Below are 19,367 nucleotides of genomic sequence, written 5' to 3' on the forward strand. Positions count from 1 at the left end.
TAAAAGTGTTTGACCACAAGGCAGTAAGATGTGCTTTTCAGTGGGAACAGTGAGGGTTAAAAGTCTGACTTGTTGAGCTGGCAGAGGGATTTCTGAGATAGTTGCCTGCTGTGGGTCTGTGCTGCTGAATATCTTCACCAACAATCTGGAGGATGGGGGTGCCCACACTGGGAGTGGGGCAGCACCCAGCCAGGCTTCCCCCCTGGATCTGCTGGGATTTTATGTCTTTGTGATTCCCTTTGGCTGCATGTGGTGTTTGGCTGAGCCTCCATCCCTGTGTCCATGTGCTGTTTGTGCTGCTGGGGGGTTCTTGGCTAATCTAGGTGCCATTGCTGGGGAGGATGGGCTAAATCAGGAGCCCACTGCATCATCTCTTGTTGGAACTACATCATCTCTGTTCTGGACCAACCTTTTAAATCATTTAGTGTTTCCCCTTCCTTTGGAACACCTTTTCTCTCCCTTCCACAGCTTGGGGGGGGTCATATCTCTCCTTTCTTTCTCTTTTTCCACCAAGGCTAATTTGGCCAGTGTTTTTCCCTATCTCTCAGCCAAAGACTCAATTAAAAGAGGTCCTGACAAATCACTGCACAGGGAGTTATTTCCTCTCTAAATGCTCTCCCTGGGCTGAATCCTTTATGTGAGCTGCAGTCTTTTGACAGCCCATGGGAAGCTGGTGGCAAACTCATCTGATGTCTCTTCTCAGTCAGAAGACCTTATTTCAGTAGGAAATATCTGGACCTACTTCTCCTTGCTACAGCTCCCAGATATCCCCTTGTGGGTACCTCAGCAGACATTACATGGAGCCAGTCCTGAAAGCAGACAGTTTTTCCTTTTTTATAATGGGAGAGTTCATTTCTGCTGAGAATACAGTTTTTACCAGACTGCCTGCAGGACAATACAATAAAAGATTTATCCTTAATAGCATTTCACTGAAGTTTCACCACAGGAGACAGGGTTTTTTGTTGTGCCTTTTTTTTATTATTATTTTCCCCTTCAGTTGCTATGAAAGTCTTTGCTCTTAACTTTTTTTTTTTTGCAGAGCATAATCCCTAGATATCCTCTGCCACCTCTCAACTGAATTTTTCTCTTTTCTTCGATCCTTTCCCATCTCTGACACATTTCTCTCCTTTTTGTTTTGCTTCTCTTCTTCTATTATGTAGTCAGTGGAAATTAGAAAAGAAGCTGGTTGTGAGCACAGTAACTCTGAAGCTGGACAAGGCACTGTATCAAAACTAATGTGAAATAGGAATTAAGCTTTGCTCAGCTGCATCTTCATGTTTGCTTTTCTCCCTAAGTCTCTGTTAGGCACATTCTGCTCCTTTCCAAGCTGTGAGTCCATGATTCTTCTCCTCTCTTCCCTGCAGGTCTCAGCTGAGCCCCAGGTGCACACCCACCTTCCTGCCTGCTGGAAGGTCTCCCTGCTCCAGGGTCTGTGCAGGTAAGGGGCAGACACTGATCTCCCAGAGCTTGTGCCAGGAGAGGCAGCACCCTGCAGAGGGCAGATAGGGAATGGATTCTCTGCAGTGCCCTCTGTTCCCAGTGAGCTCAGCAAGCTGATGGAGGCACTGAGTGCTTTAATGAGAAAACACAAACCTGCATCAGAGATCACTGACATTGGATGAAGGCCCTGAGCTCTTTTGGAGTCATCTGGAGGTCCAGTGATGTCCAGTCTGTGCCTCCTGACTTGGCTGGAGGGAGACTTGAGGTAATATTCCATCTCACACTAGTCAAACCTTGTCTGCCTCTTGTTTCCTGCTACTAAATTAGCAGAATGGTGCCTTTCTTCTTCCTAAAGTGCTGCAGAACTCAGAGCTGCAAAGAGCTTCTTGAGCAGCATGTCTCACAATTAATTGTTATCCTAAGCTTCCTCAGGTGCCTGACTGCTTGAATATCTAAGAATTTATGGGCATTTGGTAACGTCTGAAAATGAAAAGTCTCTTTAATATGCTTATGATAAGTATTTGCACTATTTTAGAAAGCTATTTTCATTCCACTCAGACACTTGTTAAATAACTTTAGAACTTGAACATTTACTGCTCATTTTATATGTGCAATAAATCAATCAGATTTAACAAAGGAAAGAACCTGATTTGCCCACAGCCCTGTCTGAGCACAGAGGTGCCATTTTGCAATCTAATGAAGCTTTCAGTTAAAGAAATGAAAGGTGGGGGGAGAGACTTTGATGCTTAATAAAAATGATTCAGCATCCTCATAACTTTGACAAGTAGTGTGACTTACAAACCTTCCAGTGGAGCAATGTAACAATAGAGTAGGAACTTACAAGTCTAGACTACAGAAGATACCCACCAACACTAATGTATCCTCCCCAAACCCAAAAGAGCTTTGGAAAAGGGAAAAGCCCCAAGCCAAGCAATTAATATAAACAGAATATAGTGCTATGAAGAAAATTCATGCTGTGGGTTTGGACTCATGGCAAGAAAAGATATCTACATGCACTCAGCTTTCATTATTCACCCTTGTTTGAATTACTTAGAAGATACTGAGATTGCAGACTTTTTAAGAAAAGGGCTACTGTCCTGTGTTTATATGTCCCTGACACAAAAATGGGATACTCCAGCATGAAATGGGCTTCTTTGCTGATAGTGACACATTCTGTACTGAATAACCCACTGTGAGTGAGGGGAGCCCTGGCACACGGTGCCCAGAGCAGCTGTGGCTGCCCCATCCCTGGCAGTGTCCAAGGCCAGGTTGGACAGGGCTTGGGGCAACCTGGGATAGTGGAAGGTGTCTCTGCCCATGGCAGGGGATGGAAAAAAATTATTATTAAAGCCCCTTCCAACCCAGGCCACTCTAGGATCTGTGATCTTCAGGAATACTCAGCACTACATGTGGCTGTAGTATGGCCACAATCTTTTCTTACACATTGCTCAATTCTCTACTGTTTCTAAAACAATACTTTGCTTTTCCTTATATGTTCCTTGCACTAGTTAATCAGTGCAGACTTTAAACAGGGATTTATAAATACATAAAAAGGAGGGTTCCTTAACACCTCTATAAATCATCCATCCTTCACAGTCTGGGGTTATTACCAGATGGATATCTGTTGAGGCCTGTCTGAGGAGACTCTGTGACTTTGATGTATTTTTCCTATGCTGCTAACAAATGGGTCACAGCCCAGTTATGTGATTATACAACATGTTTACAGCTCCTGCCATACTGAAGATGCACAGAATATTGCTTGGCAGGAGCCAAGACATGCATCTTGTATGATATAAGAAGTTCTGCCTCTCTCCCTTCCATCCTTTATATACACAAGGAACCTCACAGGGACAAAACTTCCTTGCTGTCATATTTGAGAATGGTGGGGCTGAGTCTCACAGACACAAACTCTCACAATCTTTAATATGCTTTCAAGCTCAGCAACAAAAAAAGCATTAAAACTGTACTGCATGAAGGCTTCTGTGTTATGAAGTATCATCATCCAAACACTTTAAGTAGTATTCTATAACATAGTCTACCATAAGTTCAATTTTTACTCAATCACTTGAAATGCACTTAGGAAAATTGCTCTTTTGCTGTTTTCACAACAGCTCTGGAAGTCAGCCTCTGGTTTAATGATAACTGCTTTAATCACAGTTTGGCTTGTTTCATTTTGACAGCATTGATGTAACAAACTATTTATTTTCTGTATGTTAAATATACTATCATTGCAGCTACCAGATTTTTTTTTTCCTGGTGCACTAAATGCAGATGACAAGGTTTGCATCTCATTAAGGTAATTTGTGTGCGCATAATTTTCAGTAAACACAGTGCATGAAATCACAGATCTCCTCTACCCAAAGTGTCATCTGAAACTATTTGTGCTCAGTTTAGTAACGGAAGTGATTTTCCAAGCCCCACTATATATAGCAAACCATGTGCTTTCTGCAACAGGAGAGCTGGGCTGCAGAGCAAGCAGCATCCTCCAGCAGGAATTGCATTTTAAAATATTGTTACACCATTAGGCTGAGCAAGCTCCTCTCATCTGCCCCGGATCTCCGTGTCCTGCTCCGGGTTCAGATTCCCCAGCATGTGCAGGAGGGAAGGATGTTTGTTCCTTCTCTGTGAGCAAGGGGACGGGGGAATTCTGCCACTAATTTGTTCTGATCCTGCTGCCTCATTAGGGCAGTCTGTAAAAGATGGGAAATGTGTCCTATGGCAGTGAACTTTCTGCATGGAGCTGTTAACACAGTAAATAGCTCAGGAGGAGGGAGGGAGACAGCTGGAGCACATTGTGTTTCATAAAGACTATACCGGGACCTTGAGTCTTCATTTAACCCATCACTGAGGTGACAAATATCCACTGCTTTGCTGCTGGGTGATGCTGCTGCTGCTTGCCTGTTAATTTATCTGTTTTCAGGCTGTCTAGACATTGTTTGGGTCAAAAAGTGCTGTCTCTCCCCTGCCGTGGGATTTGCCTGCTCAGCTCTTGCTGCAGGCTGCTGTGCCAAACGGGCTTTCCAGAAGAATGCTCCCTCTGTCTGGATGGCTTATTAACAGGACTCCAAATGGATGGAGAGGGTTTCAATCAGGCTAAGGCTTCCTACAGATAAAGTTTATTTTAACTTCTTCTCTCTAAAAATACACTGGCAGGGATAAATAATTCAAATACTTTGGGTTTTTTTCCCCCCACCTTGTGATTAAAAATCTGCCTAAAAGTGCCCTTGAAATGTTCTCTTAAGAGGTTCAGGCAGGTTTTGGATTGTCCAACCACAGACTAAACTAAATGCCAATGTGGGGCCCACACTGTGCCTTTGCTGGGGTGATTCTGACATGGTGCTTATCAGAACCCCTTGCTTTGCTGCCAAATAAGTATTAAAATTACTTTTAAAATCATACTTCAAGTAAAGCTACTGCTGAATACCTCAGTGTCCATGTATTTCTTGGAAACACTTTTAGAGATGTTGTCTTTTGGGGAATTCAACTGCAAGGATGTTTTTTATGTGAAAAAATTTCCAGCTCTCTTACTCAAATTGTAGCCATGAGGTTCTCAGTTGGATTCAGTAGCTTCATAAAAGCAAGAATCCTTTTCACTATAAAATAGTTATATATTTTCTATATTCAATATTCTATATTCATTGATTTCCTAATGTCAAAATATTGTCCTATCTAAGACTTAATGAAAAATCTCTTTGTTTGGAACAGAAAAATGGTGTTTGGATTAATTAAAATGTTTTGGAGGGACTGCAAGAACTGTGAGAATCTTTTTTGGATTTTTGAGTAAGTCTCCCAAACCAAGGCATACAACATGAACTGTGTGGTGGGAGCTGTAGGTCCCATGTTTCCTGTTCCCATTTCATTGCATCAGTCAGCCTGACTTTGTCTTCCAAGAATTATGGTTTCCTCTCACCACGTGGAACTCACCACTTGTTATTGCTCCAACACAGAGCATAGGAAAGGTCACCCAGCTGGGGGATCTGTAGGGAAAGATGGGATAGGCATTTGTGTTAGGGTCCATTCTTTTATGTGTGTGTGCTTCTGTGTGTTCAGCAGAAATACTTAGATTTTTTCTTTTTTTTTTTTTTTTTTTTTTTTTTTTTTGTGCTATAAATTTACACTTATGCATAAATACTTCTGATATTTGAAAAAAATTGAGGAAAATAAATCTACCCTCACTGGAAATAAATCCTTCCACCCTCTCTCCTGGTTTACAGGTGAGCACATGGACTATGCCTGCTTTCTGATTTCTAAACTAAATGAGTGGGCTCAAGAAAGAAAGCTGCCCATATATTCCAGATGATGGTATAAGGCTATTATTCTCAGGATTTCAAAGTTTCTCATGCAACTTCTGAGCTGTGGTCTCTGTAACTGAGTGGTGTCTCCCACTGAGGCAGGGAATGAAGTGAGGTTTAAGGAGAGGAAATTGTAGAGGTGGGAGGGATGTTCAGAAAAATTAAGGGTCCCAGTATCTTTTCAACCCACCTACATCTCAGACCTTCTGCCATATCATTTACCTGTCTCTTGCTTGAGGCATCTTCCAGAATCCTACTCCTGCCTGCATTAAAAATGTCATCCTTCCCTTCCCCTTCACTGCAGGCCAGGCTGAGCCTCTGGCACTGTCTGAGCTGCAGAGCAGTCCCAGCTCAGCATTCCCAGGGCAGCACCTGGGCAGGGGCTGCTGCCTTGGGTTCTGTCACAGATCCCACTGTGCTCAGGGCTGATCTACTGCAGTCATGATTTTAATGACCTTCCTCTCTCTAAATCAGATGCTAAGGGCAGAGGAGTGTATTTCACTGCTCCCATTTGTAATTAGCCAGCAGCAAACCAAAGTCAGGCAGTGTTTTCCTGTTGCCTTGGCAGAGATTGGGAGGTTCAGCCCTGTTCACTTTTGGGGGCATCCAACTGAACACTGGCCCCCTGAGCTCACCCCCAGTTCTTCCAGGGATCTGTGGTGGGTTTGGGACAGTCTCTCTGTGCCTGGGGAAGGCAGCCAGGAGTCAGGCAGCAGGGGAGGAGATGGAAGAAGTGGGTCCAGTCCCTGGGCCTGCCAGGGACTTCCCGCCTGACTGTCATCCAGACTGTTATCCTCTTGTGTTTCAGTTCTCTGTCTCTAAGCCAGGGCAAACAGTGATTTCATCCTTCTCTGTGGTGCCACAGGAACTGTGCTATCCCCTAAATTCTGTGGAAGAGATGAATGGGTTGGTTTATGCACAGGCCAGCAGCTGCAGGAGCAGGTACTGCCTCAGTGCCTGTGGACTCTGTGACCATGGTGGGCTCTGCAGATGGGATGTGCTTGGGCCTGTGGCTCTGCTGGGTTGCACATTACAGAGCACAGGGTGTGCTTCTCAAGCATTACAGCAAGTGATTCCTTTTACTCTGCTGCGATTCCTTGGCAGTCCAGGAGCTTGGGCAGGCATTCCTTGGTTCAGCCCCACAGGGTGGATATCACTTGGATGGCAGTGTTGATAGTGGACAGCATGACATGTGGGCTCATCACTTCTTGCTTTAGGTGCATTTAAACATGTACAGGATATTCCCAATCATTCTCTGGGGCAGTTTTCAGTTTGATAGGTACATTACATTCCTGTTTAAAAAATAAAATATCTATTGATGGTACCCAAGAAGTTCTTTTCCCCCTTATCTCAAGGCTCAGAGGCAGTCGGTGTGAGAGCTGCTGGTCTCAGCTCAGCAGGTGATGTTGTTTAATTCATCCTGTGCTGTTTTTCTGACAGCTGGCTGTCTAGCACACAGAGCTTCCTCACTGTACCTGGGGGAGGGACACTTGATGCCCTCATGGAGGAAGCAGCTTCCATCTCTGCTGGGTTTGTTTGGAGCTGGTACCTGCCGTGAGCAGAGCTGCCCTGCCAGCATCTCAAACCAATGATAGTGCCAAGCTCCCCTGTCACCTGAGAGGACAGTTCTGTCACAACTTGGTCAAAGTTTGGGAAAGTGGAAATACACAGTAAGAAGTGTTTGATTATCTAGCCAAAATTTGAAGCTGATAGGACAAAAAAAGGCCTGTGGAGGCATCCAAATATTCCAGGGTGCTGGAAAAACACTGCATCCATTAAAAAAAACCATCTACTGGTCTTTCACAGATTGCAGCAGGCCTCCCTTTTGCATGTTTTAGTTCCTTTTTCACTTTTTGAGATGAAGTATCCTCATTATGCCCAGACTCAAACTGAAAGACGAATGAAGGGGATTTTGCCATCAGGGTATTTTCCTAGATGTACTTTTACTGCAGTCCTGTCTGCAGCCTCACACAAACACTGGTTTGGCTTGTAACCCTCTGATGGTCAAACACCAAACTGGAGCTCAACCTTGCTGTTGCTCTTTGCTGCTGATATTTTTGTTCCTTTGTTTATTCCATCTGAAGTCAGTTTATAGCTCAGCCCACTTCTGTTCCTGCTGGAGTTTTTGCTCCATAAACTGAATGCCTCCCTGGCTGAAAAGTCAACAGTTTCTGCACTTTCATTTCCTCCTCTGAGGGTGAATCATAACCAAGCAAGGGCTGCAGGAGCAAAAACAAAAGGAGAGAGAAATAAGGCTGTGTGAGTTCCTCAGGGTGCCCTTTACTAATGCAGCCCATGAGCTGAACCTGAAATAGTTTCCTTCTCAATGGCTGAAATAAAGTGACCCTGGAAGGTTTGCTGGGTGATTCCAGGCAGATGAACTCAAGGTTTCCAAGTGGAGCAGACTCCCAGCACTGCTTGAGTTTTGTGCTCACCTGCTGCAGCAGCAGATGGGCTCAAGGACACTGGAGCCCCTTCCCAGCCTTTCTCCATGGCTTCAAAAGCTTTTCCAAGCCTCTCTCCATGTTCTCCAACCATCCAGAGAGAGATCCAAACACGCAGCAGACCCTGAGCCCTGGCTGGGACTGTTTGTGGGTTTCTGAATCTCCCCATCCAGAATCAGCTTCTGCACTGAATGAATGTACATGGCCTTAGCAGCAGCTTTCCTAAAAAGGGTCTTCTGTGGGCAAAACTGCCAAAGCAGGGAGGTTGTGTGACTTTATAATTTCCTCTTCACATCATTTGTAGCTGTTTACTGGTTATTTTTTTATAAAATAGTTCCCCATGCCACCAGGATAGGGCTGGATTATATGGAATATGATGAGGGGAAAACAGAATACATGTTCAATTAACAAATATATATGTGTGAATGTGTTTAAAGATGAATATTTGAATAGAAAATATGACTATATGAAAAATTATTTCCATTTTCATTGACATTTTCTTGAGAAAAAGGAGTATTTTTTAATCAGTGTCAAAGTTAGAAATAACCAAAAATTTATAAAAAATGCCACTAAATGTTCCATTCAAGGACATCACTTGTGTGTTTCCACTCACAGTGTAACTGCACTGCAACCCAATTTGAGGTGAATGTCAGCCCAGAAATAATTTATACTGAGGGACTTTCAGTCTCACACTTTGGATTTTCAGGAGATGCCACCTTACTTGAACTTGCAGTTTCTCTGAGTTTTAGTCATGGCACACGTACTCACTAAACAGAGGCATCAGAATTTTGGCAGATGTTTGGGAAAAGATGTTCTGCACTTTTGCTCATATTTGAACCGTTTTTTGTCCTCTGTGGCTTGGTCCAATGCCCATCAGTCTTCATGGAAAACTCCAGTTGAGCTGGATGAGTTTTGCAGATCCGGTTCTGTGATGTGATGAGTTTCTTCCATTCATGCCAGGAAAGACTGGAAAGTGCTAAACAGACTGCAGGAGGTGGGTGACCCTGGTCTGTGCTGAGTTCTGCCTTTGGGGAGACCAGATAGAAAAGTCACTCCCTGCAGTGGCTGAGTTCTGACCTGAACCAGCTCTTAGGCTCATGTAGACTTTTGTAAAACTGACATTTAACTCTATGAATCACACATGGAATTTGCATCTTATGTCACACGCACACACTGAATAGTGAAAAGAATATGACTCAGTTATATTCTTTTTATGAATTGAACACTAAGACAAGATGTTGTGCATTGTTTTGTTAAGAAGTCTCTGTTCTGCTCCCTTAGATCTCCTCCAACATCCACCCACTGAGAGGCACATGCACTTCCTACCCCTTGCCCTCCCACCACTCCTTTCTGTGACCCTTCTACTGGAAGTTGTTTACTGCTGCCTGTTCCCTTCAGTTATAACTGCTGTTATTACTGTATAGTTATTATTTTTGTGCCAGCCACTCATCTGGACAGGAAAGCTGTAAGAACCTTAATTACTTTGTGGCTAGACATGGAGCTATATTTCTAAAAGTAGCTTTTCTTTTTTGGATCAAGTTCATTTCCTACAGTGTCTGGTTTTATGAGTTTGTGAAAAGCTTTCAGGTTCTCAGGAACCCCCATACTTTCTTCTTCAATACACACACAAATATATATAGAGTGTATAATAATCTGGAACAATTAAATTGCTTTCACCTCCTGTCAGTCACCTACTTGGAGTCATTTGCAGTTTCACACACATACTCTGCTTTCACTTCTGGGCTAAATAACTCTCTAAAATTATCTGTGTGATTATTGTGTGCTATAGTTCAGGGCCCTTCCAGCTGAAATGTTCCATAGAAAATATCACTGTTATTCTTGAAATGTAATTTCTGGCGCTTACCACCAACTATGTTAATTTTTGTATTTTCTAAGAGAAGTGCAGCAGAACTGGCAGAGATAGTGAGTAATTCCCTTGAAGCTATGTCCCCACTGATTTGATTTTTCCTTGACAGCTTATCCATCATGGTGTATGCTTATTTAGACAAATAAATAAGAGAGCTGTTATCTGCCAGCCTGGCCTGAGGGCTTTTAGCAACACCAGAAAGTCTGCCGGCTTTCCTTTCAACATTCAACGAGAAGATTAGGGAATCACATCATGCTAAACGTGGATACTGCATGCTTCAGTGGAAAAAAGGAAAGCTGCCCTAAAAATTGGGAATCCATGAGACATCCAGTGATGGTTTGCAGGTTTAACATAAAGCAAAGACCCTCTGAGCAGGGATCGTGGAGAGAGCTGGAGAAAAACTTGTCTAATTCCTTGTGGTGAACAGGGCACTTCTGGGATTTATTGCAAGTGCTGGGTGATACATTCTGATAAAACATCCTGCTCTAAAGAAAACAGATTTGGGTCAACTGAAACATTTTGTGAATTCATGTTCAGCTTAACAAGTTGTTTCATTCTTAAAATTTAAGTAAGTCAAAATGTTCCCTTTCAACATTTTAACATGAAACAGTACACCTTTCAGAAATGTACCTGGGTTTAGTTTTTAAATGCTTACAAGTGAAATGACACTTTTTACTTGAAACTAAGTGACAGATTTTACTCAGCCTAAATTATTCTTTTCATTTCATTAAAACAGAGGTGGAGGGGATTCAATTTTGAATCTACCCTGAAATGTTTTCTTTCACAATTTTTCAGTACAATTTTGCAAATAACTCCATCCCCTTTATGAGAAATCCTTTCATGCATCCACAAAACCAGCCATTCCTCCACCTGCCCTTCAAGGGAAATTTCTCTCTTCCAGTGAGAATAAAGCAGCTCTTCCCCACTCCCAGCTGCTGGAATTGTGAGGGCTGGCATGAACCTGCTCCTCTTTGTGCTGGGTGACTCCCTGAGCATGGACAGGCTCAGAGCTTCTCACAGCCACATGAGCCAGGGGAGAAGCTGCAAGCAAAAGTTTGAGCTGTCCTTAAACTGGGGCTGGATTTTTAGAAATGAGACAAACAAACTCTCTGTTTGCAAAGTAAAATCTCAGAAAGGTCGACATGAAATTATAATTAGTATGAAAGTTTCATAAAGGTTTGGGTCTAGCTCTTTTAGTCCACACTGGAGCTCAAATATGCTGTCTGGATTTTCTGTACACTCTACATTTTACTGTCCAATATATCTGGAAGGTTTCTATAGTGTGGGGCAAAGGGGTATCTGTTAATTAGGCAGCAAATCCAGGTCTGAAGCACAGCCCTAATATCCACGTGAAACTGTGCAACCATAAAAAATTCCAATTTGGAATAAGGGATGGAGCTGTGTCTGTGTCCTGTGGGTTCTGGAGAAGACCTAAGCTCATCGTGCCATCAACGTCAGAAGGCTCTGATAAATAGTAACTTTCCAAGCATGACTTAATCTCTCCCTAAGATGGGTTGGAAAGCTGGAAAAACCTGCCTTGTGAAAAATGGTCTCATCAAAGTGAAGATCTCCCCAAGTTCAAAGAACTGAAGGAGTAACAATTTGTATCTCCCCTTAGCTTTTTTAATAAATTCATTTCATTAGGGAATGTTTAAAGTGATGGCTTTTAAAAATCACTTTTCATTCTTCTCCTGTTCTCTCTGTCAGCACCACAGTCACACCCCAATTAAGTAACTGTACTGCTTACAATAAAGACTAATGATCCTCTACTGGCCCCCACCTCCATTAGCAGCTTCAGAATCCCACCAGAATCCCAATTAACACATCGATTTGCTTAAAAGAAAAATAGTGATCTTTGGCTGTCCATTCCACCAGCTGCGTGTTCCATCACCCAACAAATCCAGCAAATCCATTGATTTCCTTAAAGTAAACCCAGCAAATGTCCATTAATTCCCCTCCCCTAATTCCAGGGTCCCACTCAGATTCTTCTTTTTGCCAGAATTTGCTGGGACTCTTTATGCAGGAAAGCTTTAGGACTAATATGCTGTGTTCCTCTCCTGCTGGCCCACTGGTTCATCAAACTGATTTCAACTGACTGCTGGTGTGAGACTGAAGGGGAATGCTCAGTGAGGATGTTTAACTGCACGCTGCCAGTTCAACTTGGTGAGGCATCCAAAGAAACCGGGGGAAGAAAAGGGTCAGGAAAGCCTGGATGTTAAGGTTGAGTCCTCTACAATCACCCTCTGATAATTAGACTTGGTAATGAGGGAGCCCTTATTATCAGGAGCTAGACAAGGAGCCTGCCAATGTTATTCTTGGGGCTGGTGGAGGTCAGGAGGGAGCAGAGGCACAATGCTGCCTCGCCCCAGCCCAGCGCAGCGGCGGCTCCTGCGTGCCCGAGGGACTCTGCCTAGGGACTCCTCCTGAGACAAAACAGCACAAGTTGCATGTCCAAGAAGTTTCCTGTTTCGGAGCACTCCTCATGCTGTGCAGTACACTGCAGATAGAGGTTATAAATAATTAGGAATGAGTGACCCAATTTGGATAATAGAGCTAACCTTGCCTGTAAGCTCTTTCCAGGAGTCGCCGTCTGCTTGGGCTGGTGTTAGAGACTTCTTCAGGACATGCATGGTCCAGCCATGCAGGTGGCTCTTGAGGAAATGATGTATCAAATGAGATTTCACCACCACAGATGGAAAATACCAACTTCCACTGGCCACCTACGTACCTGTTTATCTCAGGCAGGCTGCAGTGGCAGGATCCTGCTCTCTGAGTGCTAACACCAATACCCACAAGACCCCTGTAGTAAAATGTGCAATAAAAACCACTGTGAAATAATAACCAAGTGATAAAATTACAAGTAGGAACACATAAAAAAAAAAATCACATGCACTGCAGGAACAATGATAAAAGCCTGCCTCTCAACCTGTCTAATCTCACACGCAAACCACACCCTTGGGTATTGCCAACCAGCTGAAAGCAGAGTAGGAGCAGAGTAAGTGAAAACACATGAATGTGTGATGTGTAGCTCCATTCCAAATCCATATTACAGCATTTCTCTTTTACTGCTTATATGAGATTCCTTGGGAAGGTCTCCCTGGCTGGATGTGAGGAACAGAAGTCAGAGGGGTGCACAGAGACATCTCCAGGTGTTCCTCTGCAGTTATTGCAGTGGCTGCATTGTGCCAGCTTACTTGTGCAAGACACTGGGCTGCTTCTCTCAGGAAGGGTTAGGCTGTACTTCCTGCACATCCTTCAGGAGACATCTTCTGGGAAGGGGAAAGTACAAAAGGCATAGGAAGGGCTGACTAAACAGGTGCAACAAATGAAGTATTGATGGCACAAAGGCATCCTATGGTTTTCATTGTAAAATACCTTTTCCTCTTGTTTTTCTTTTGGTCTGCCCCATCAGAAATTGAAGTGTGTGTTAATTTTCAATCAGAGTTGAGTCAGGCTTAGCATCTTGCTTTTCATCTTCTGTGTCAGTGTAGCAAGTTAAGGCACAAATCACCCAGCAGTGATGTCTTATTCTTTATGAAGTCAACAAAATGTTTGCTAATGTCTTAGACAAAATCAAGATTTCACTGGCTTTACACTCCAGCCTCCCTGAACTCAAATTTCTTTCCCTACAAGGTGATTTGAAAAATGTTCACCTTCAGTTTTTATGGAGAGAGCACATTGCGTCAGGCCAAATCCAATGTGGCTGTTGAGTTTAAACCAATACTTACATTAAGGTTATTTTGGTGTTGTGGTGGGGTTTCTTCCCTTTCCCAGCATTTGCTGGATTTCAGATGCAACCATACACATAAAACCTGGCTGCAGTAATCTTTTCAATTAGAGAGATCATTCTACATGAGAAGAGAGATTAACATGCTGCAACTTGAAAATCTGCAGCTTTTAGGTTCACTCTTGGATGCCAGCATACTACTAGAGATTTGGAGATAACGACAGGGCATTAGACAGTCTCTAAATCACAGCAATTATTTTTGATGAGAATAAAATGAAGATAAAGCTGAAAATAGCACTGCACTTTCAAAGGAGTGATTACAGGGCCTAAACCCTGGGCAGTGAGGTATATGGATTTTAGCAATATGCAAACAGAATGCTGAGCAGAACCTTGCATTTGTCAAAACCCAGCACCCATGGCATGCCTGTTTTGAAACTCACCATTTTAAGGATTAGTGGGAGGGATGTGATCCCAACCACACCAAACTAAATGTGTTTTCTTGCTTAATGGATGAAAGGGCAGCTTCTGCTTTCTGAATTCTCCTGCACACCCTCACCTAAAGCCTCCTTACTCACCAAAGTGTCAACCCCAGCTATGGAGGCCCAGCCTGTGTCTGAGCCTTCCAGGATACCTGGATCTCTGGCTCCTTCTTCCTCACTCTTTCCCCCCTCCTTAAAGCTAAAATGATGTTGCCAAGTGATTTGCATTTGCTGTAAGAACATGGTTGGGTTAAACAATTCAAGTTTGAATTCTGTTCCAAAACACACGATCATTTGCAGAGCTTAAAGAGAATTACAAACACTAATTGAGTCTGACAGTGTGCCTGTGATGGCAGATAAAGAATATTAAAGCCATTTCACTGATAAGTAAACAAGGGTAGGTAAAAGGAATATAATTTCCCTGAGCTCAAACAGGAAATCTGTTTTGAGGGTGAGAGGAGCACTCAACATTTCTGGTTCTCTGGGATCATGTCCTGTGTAAGAGAAAAGCCCTCCATGAAATTGCAGTGTCTGGTTATTAATTTCTGTCCTGTGAAGGACCTGGGATCTTGTTTTCAAAATAACATCTGCTAAAACACACAGGCTAATAGATACATCTGCATTCACCAGGAATATTATAGCTCCACATTTGGATTTCCACATGCAAATCTTGAATTAGTCTTCTAACAAGTTCATTATGTGAACGATGTCTAATTTGCACATGCTGTTTTGGCAACTGTCTGTGCAATTTTGAACATGCAGGACTGCGTGCCTGCCCTTTGGAAACCAAAGCTCTTTAGCAACCCTTCATGTAAAATCCTCTATTTTTCTTTCATTGAATTAAGCTGACCTGAAAACTGGGATCTCTTTTATTTTATTTTTATTATTATTTAAAGGAAACTAATAGAGACTATTACAAAAGACATCCTTAAAAATGAGTTAAGAGTCTGATTGACTTTGAAACCACTTTAGCCTTCCAGTTTTTAAAGAGGTTTATTCTGATTAACTGACCTGAATGTTAACAGAACTGGAATTTTAATTTGTATTCAGACTGTAAGAATATCATCCACTCAGATGAGACAGTGTTGTTTAATTAGGTCTAGTAGTTAACTCAGAAGAAAGTAAATGTACTGCTAGAGGTTTGGAAGACTGCTACAGGCTCCTGGGATTTGTGGGAGTTTGGAGAAGCTTAAAAATAAGAAGTCAGTAATTTTAGGAATTAGAAATAAGTGCTTAGAAGGTATTGGAGAGGTTCTGCAAAGTCTGTAGTCAGCATCTTTTAACCTTGTGTGTCCCATTAGTGTAATGACCTTGGAAAGATTTGAAATTTTTCAGTCTAATCAAGTAAATCATATATATGTAAGGTTCAATTTCTGTGATTCCAGAGAAACCCCTCAGATATTATGATAAATGTGCTATCTACAGTATCTTCCACAGGATTCTCTGTGTTTCATTTATGATGCAAATGAGCTGTGAAAATTAGAAGTAATGTATATGCCACCACCAGCAGCCATTAATAGCAGTAGGATATTATCTTCACAATTATAGTTTGAATCCTTACAGTTTTCTTTATAGTTGATAAAATAAATTATATTTATTTTTCAAATTGCTATTCCCACATAGTTTAATACATCATTGAAACTTTGCTTCTGGTTTGTTGTTGTTTTTTTCATTGTTGTTATTTTGGGGCATTTTGGTTTTAATTGAAAGAAACATTGCAAATTACAGACTGACATATTTTTGATGAAATGACAAGGGAAGCACAAAGTCATACAGAGCTGACAAAATGAGATAGAAGAGGGAACTATTCTTTAAAGTTATAAATGTGAAAATTGATTCAAGAACACTAGCTGTTTTCAATTTTTTATTACAACATAGTTTAAGGACACCCATGTTCTTACAAACTGGAGCTTATGTTCTGATATGAAAATATAATTAACACTTCAATTGACACTTTATATCCTGTGGAGTGGAATTTTTCTATTCTCAAATGTGAGCAATTTCTAAAGAAAATGGTGGCAGTGAAACATCTCAATATCTGAAATTGGGGTGTGCTCCAGGAGGGGTTGCTGGCACTGGTGGCTGATTGGATCTGCCAACACCTAGAAGTTCAGGAATGATTTTAGGATGGGGCTGGCCATCTCCAGGGGCTGCTGCAGTAAGGATTTGTGTGTGCCCTGAGCCAGCTGCAGATGCTCTTCAGGCACCTTTGGGATGAGGCTGGAGAGGGCTGGGACAGCTCTGGATGGTTACTGTGTGTGGTTTTCCAAACACACTGTCGAAGAACAATTCTTGTTAGGGTATTTTGAGGTGCCATCAGTTGTCCTCCAGTGCCACATTGGGAGAGGATTTGGAAATAGTCACATTTTCAAATTGCCAATTCACTTTCATTCCCATGTTCATGTATATTCCCTGTGTTTTGCTGGCTGCTGCTGCCCAAGATATCTTCTAGACCAAAAGCTGCCTTGCAAACTTTCTCAAGTAAATGGAAGGACTCTCCTCATCAAAGCAGCACAAAAAGAGCTGTCATTGTTATTTCAGAGGTTTGGGAAGCTGTCACAAGTGAGATGCATTTCTGTGAACCACCCAGCAAACAGCCTGCACAGCCACCCCTGAGCTCTGTGAGCAGGGAGAGCAGCAGCTCCAGCACAGCTCAGTCTTTGTGGCCACACTGATTTTCCAAAGCAGCACAGTGTCTGTTTGAGAGCTGGAAAGGTCTGGAAGAGAAAAGTCATTGCTGCTGCTGGAGAGGGAACTGTGGCTCATAGAACAGAGATGTCACTGCCAGTGCATTCTACATCCCTTGTCAAAGTCCCTGAGCAGTGTTAGCCCAAATTGCTCCAAGTGGAGCTTTTTAGGGGCATGTTTAGATTCAAAGTTGTCTGATTGTACAGTAGCTTCACACTTACACCTGTGCTGAGGCAGCAGTGAAAAGCTGCAGCTCTGTTTCCATCACGGTAGCAAAACAAAACCTCCTTTTGCTCAGCAGAGCAAAGAAAGTAATCACAAATCATTGTTCTCTGGTGGCAGCAAATTCCTACCAGCTTGATACAGATGCAAACAGAGGTTTCAGCTGGGAAGGATGATGGAGATGAGCAGGGACAGACTGCATCCCATGCATGCAGAACAATGGAATTACCTGGTAGCACTTCACCCAGCACAGTGTGCAATGCCCTGGAACAGTGCTCAGCTCTGCTCTTCATCCTCATGTGCCACTGGGCTGCCATGAAATCTCTCCCTTCTTTACCATGCAATGACAACAATCTTATCAACATTCAAGAGACTTTGCACCATACTGAAGAGCCAGCACAAATGACTAGGAACCCAAGAAAGGCACAACGGGAATAATCTGAATTTAAATACTGTGAGTAAGAAGAAAATATTGAAAAAAAGTGGATTGGTTTTGTGTTTAAAAGATTGAGGGTGGGCATGATAACACCTTAGTACTATGGAGAAGGTTTATTTAAGGAGGGTGATGGTTGGTTATTCCCCTTCTCCACTGGAGCTGGGACATCAGCTTAGGAAGAAATCAGTTTAATTTGCTGGGAAAAAAGAAAACCAGATTGGATATTAGGAAAAGCTTTCTGCTTATTAAGAGAGTTAGGTGGTGGAACAGACTCCCTAGGTGAGTTTTAGATCTCATTGTCTGAAAGGTTTCTAAGGCTGTGTTACACAGACACAGACACCAGGGATAATCCCTGTGCAGAAATAACTGAGACTGTTCAGCACAAGAAGAGGATGTGCAAAGTTTGTTTCAGTTCAGCTTTTTGTTCTTCTTGTCCAAAAATTGAGGTATTTGGCCTAGGGAAGGTGTGTATTCAAACAAGCCACTAACTTGACCCAGTTTCATTGAAAGTTTTATTTTATTTCAGGCAGAAATGGGAGGCAATAGGAAAAGTTTCATTTCTGGAATTAATTATTTCCCTTTTAATTTTCTCCAGAGTAAACCACATTTTTTTCTACTTGTTTTCAAAAGTGTGCATTTTGGGTTTACTGAAATTAATGCAAAAACCTGGCCAAAAAATCATCCATAGTTTTGGGGGAATTTCAAGATTTTAAGGTTTTTGTTCTTGTTTGGAAAAGGAGCAAACCTCAGAAGTGCGAAGTCATTTGTATCTTGGAACATTTCTGCTCTCCACAGCTCCTGTGTGATCTTTGGCCTCTGACAACTGGCAGGGCTCCTGGGGGTGCCCAGGGGAAGCTGCTCTGCTCAGAGATTCCAGAGCTCTGTGGGCTGGATTGGGCTTCCTGTGCTGTGCCTTGACCTCAGCATCACCAGTTCCTGCATCTCCAGCCTCTGAACGACTCCTGCAGCTCCTGCTTCCTCTTCCCTGCCTTGACAGAGGCTTTCATCGCCCCTGTAGGTTTTGTGAGAATCTTTGTTTCATTTAGGGGAGGATGAGAAAAAAAAAGGATGAGAATCTCAGAGGGTTCTGTAAGTGAATCATGGCTAAAGTTCAAACACACTGCTGGAGTGGTCCAGCAGCTTCAGGGGCTGCAGCTGCAGCGAGTCCTGCAGCAGGAGCCCGACGTGTTCTGAGCTCACTGACACCCAGAAGCTTGGAGCAGATTCCTCCAGAGCAAGCCCAGACTGGAGAGGCTCATTTAAAACACTGTCAGCCATCTCCTCATGCAGCAATCAGCTAAAGAAATAAGACTGAGCAGATGAAAACCCCAGGAAGGTAATAGAAGCTGGGGGAATGGAAGTTGGTGCCTGAAACAATTAAGAGTTCAGAGGTGAGTCAGAGAAAAAACAACTGCTTTTTATTAAAAATTCATTTCAATTTCATGGGCAGGCTGGAGAAGTAATTCCAGCACAGACTGACTTCAGAGAAATGCCTCCCAGATAGCAGGATACAGAGCAGCTAAGCAGCAGCAGGAAGACAAAGGACATGAGTGTTGTTAGAGCAAACTTCTCCCCAAACGAGGAGCACTGGAGGATTGAATGGAAACGTCCTTGGTGCAGGGAAATTTACAGACTCCTCTGCAAAAATTCCTCTGGCCAAACTCTCCGAAATCATATCAAGTCTAATATCTGCAGAACCAATGATGCACCAGGTTTGAGGCATTACATCACCAGCACCCTGCTCCATTGGCTGCTCCCACCCTGAGGACAAG

At 42.8% G+C, this 19,367-nt stretch overlaps 1 long non-coding RNA gene across 2 annotated transcripts in view; it reads left to right on the top strand.

Annotated features, from left to right (window-relative positions):
• Positions 1-19,367, top strand: part of LOC306809702 — a 214,660-nt gene that overhangs the window by 151,375 nt on the left and 43,918 nt on the right. For both annotated transcript variants that reach the window (XR_013776293.1, XR_013776294.1), the window contains exon 4: positions 1,365-1,438. This is a non-coding gene — a long non-coding RNA (uncharacterized lncRNA). The remainder of the gene's footprint in view (positions 1-1,364; positions 1,439-19,367) is intronic.

Source organism: Erithacus rubecula, assembly GCF_903797595.1.
Source record: "Erithacus rubecula genome assembly, chromosome: 18".
Lineage (NCBI taxonomy): Eukaryota > Metazoa > Chordata > Aves > Passeriformes > Muscicapidae > Erithacus > Erithacus rubecula.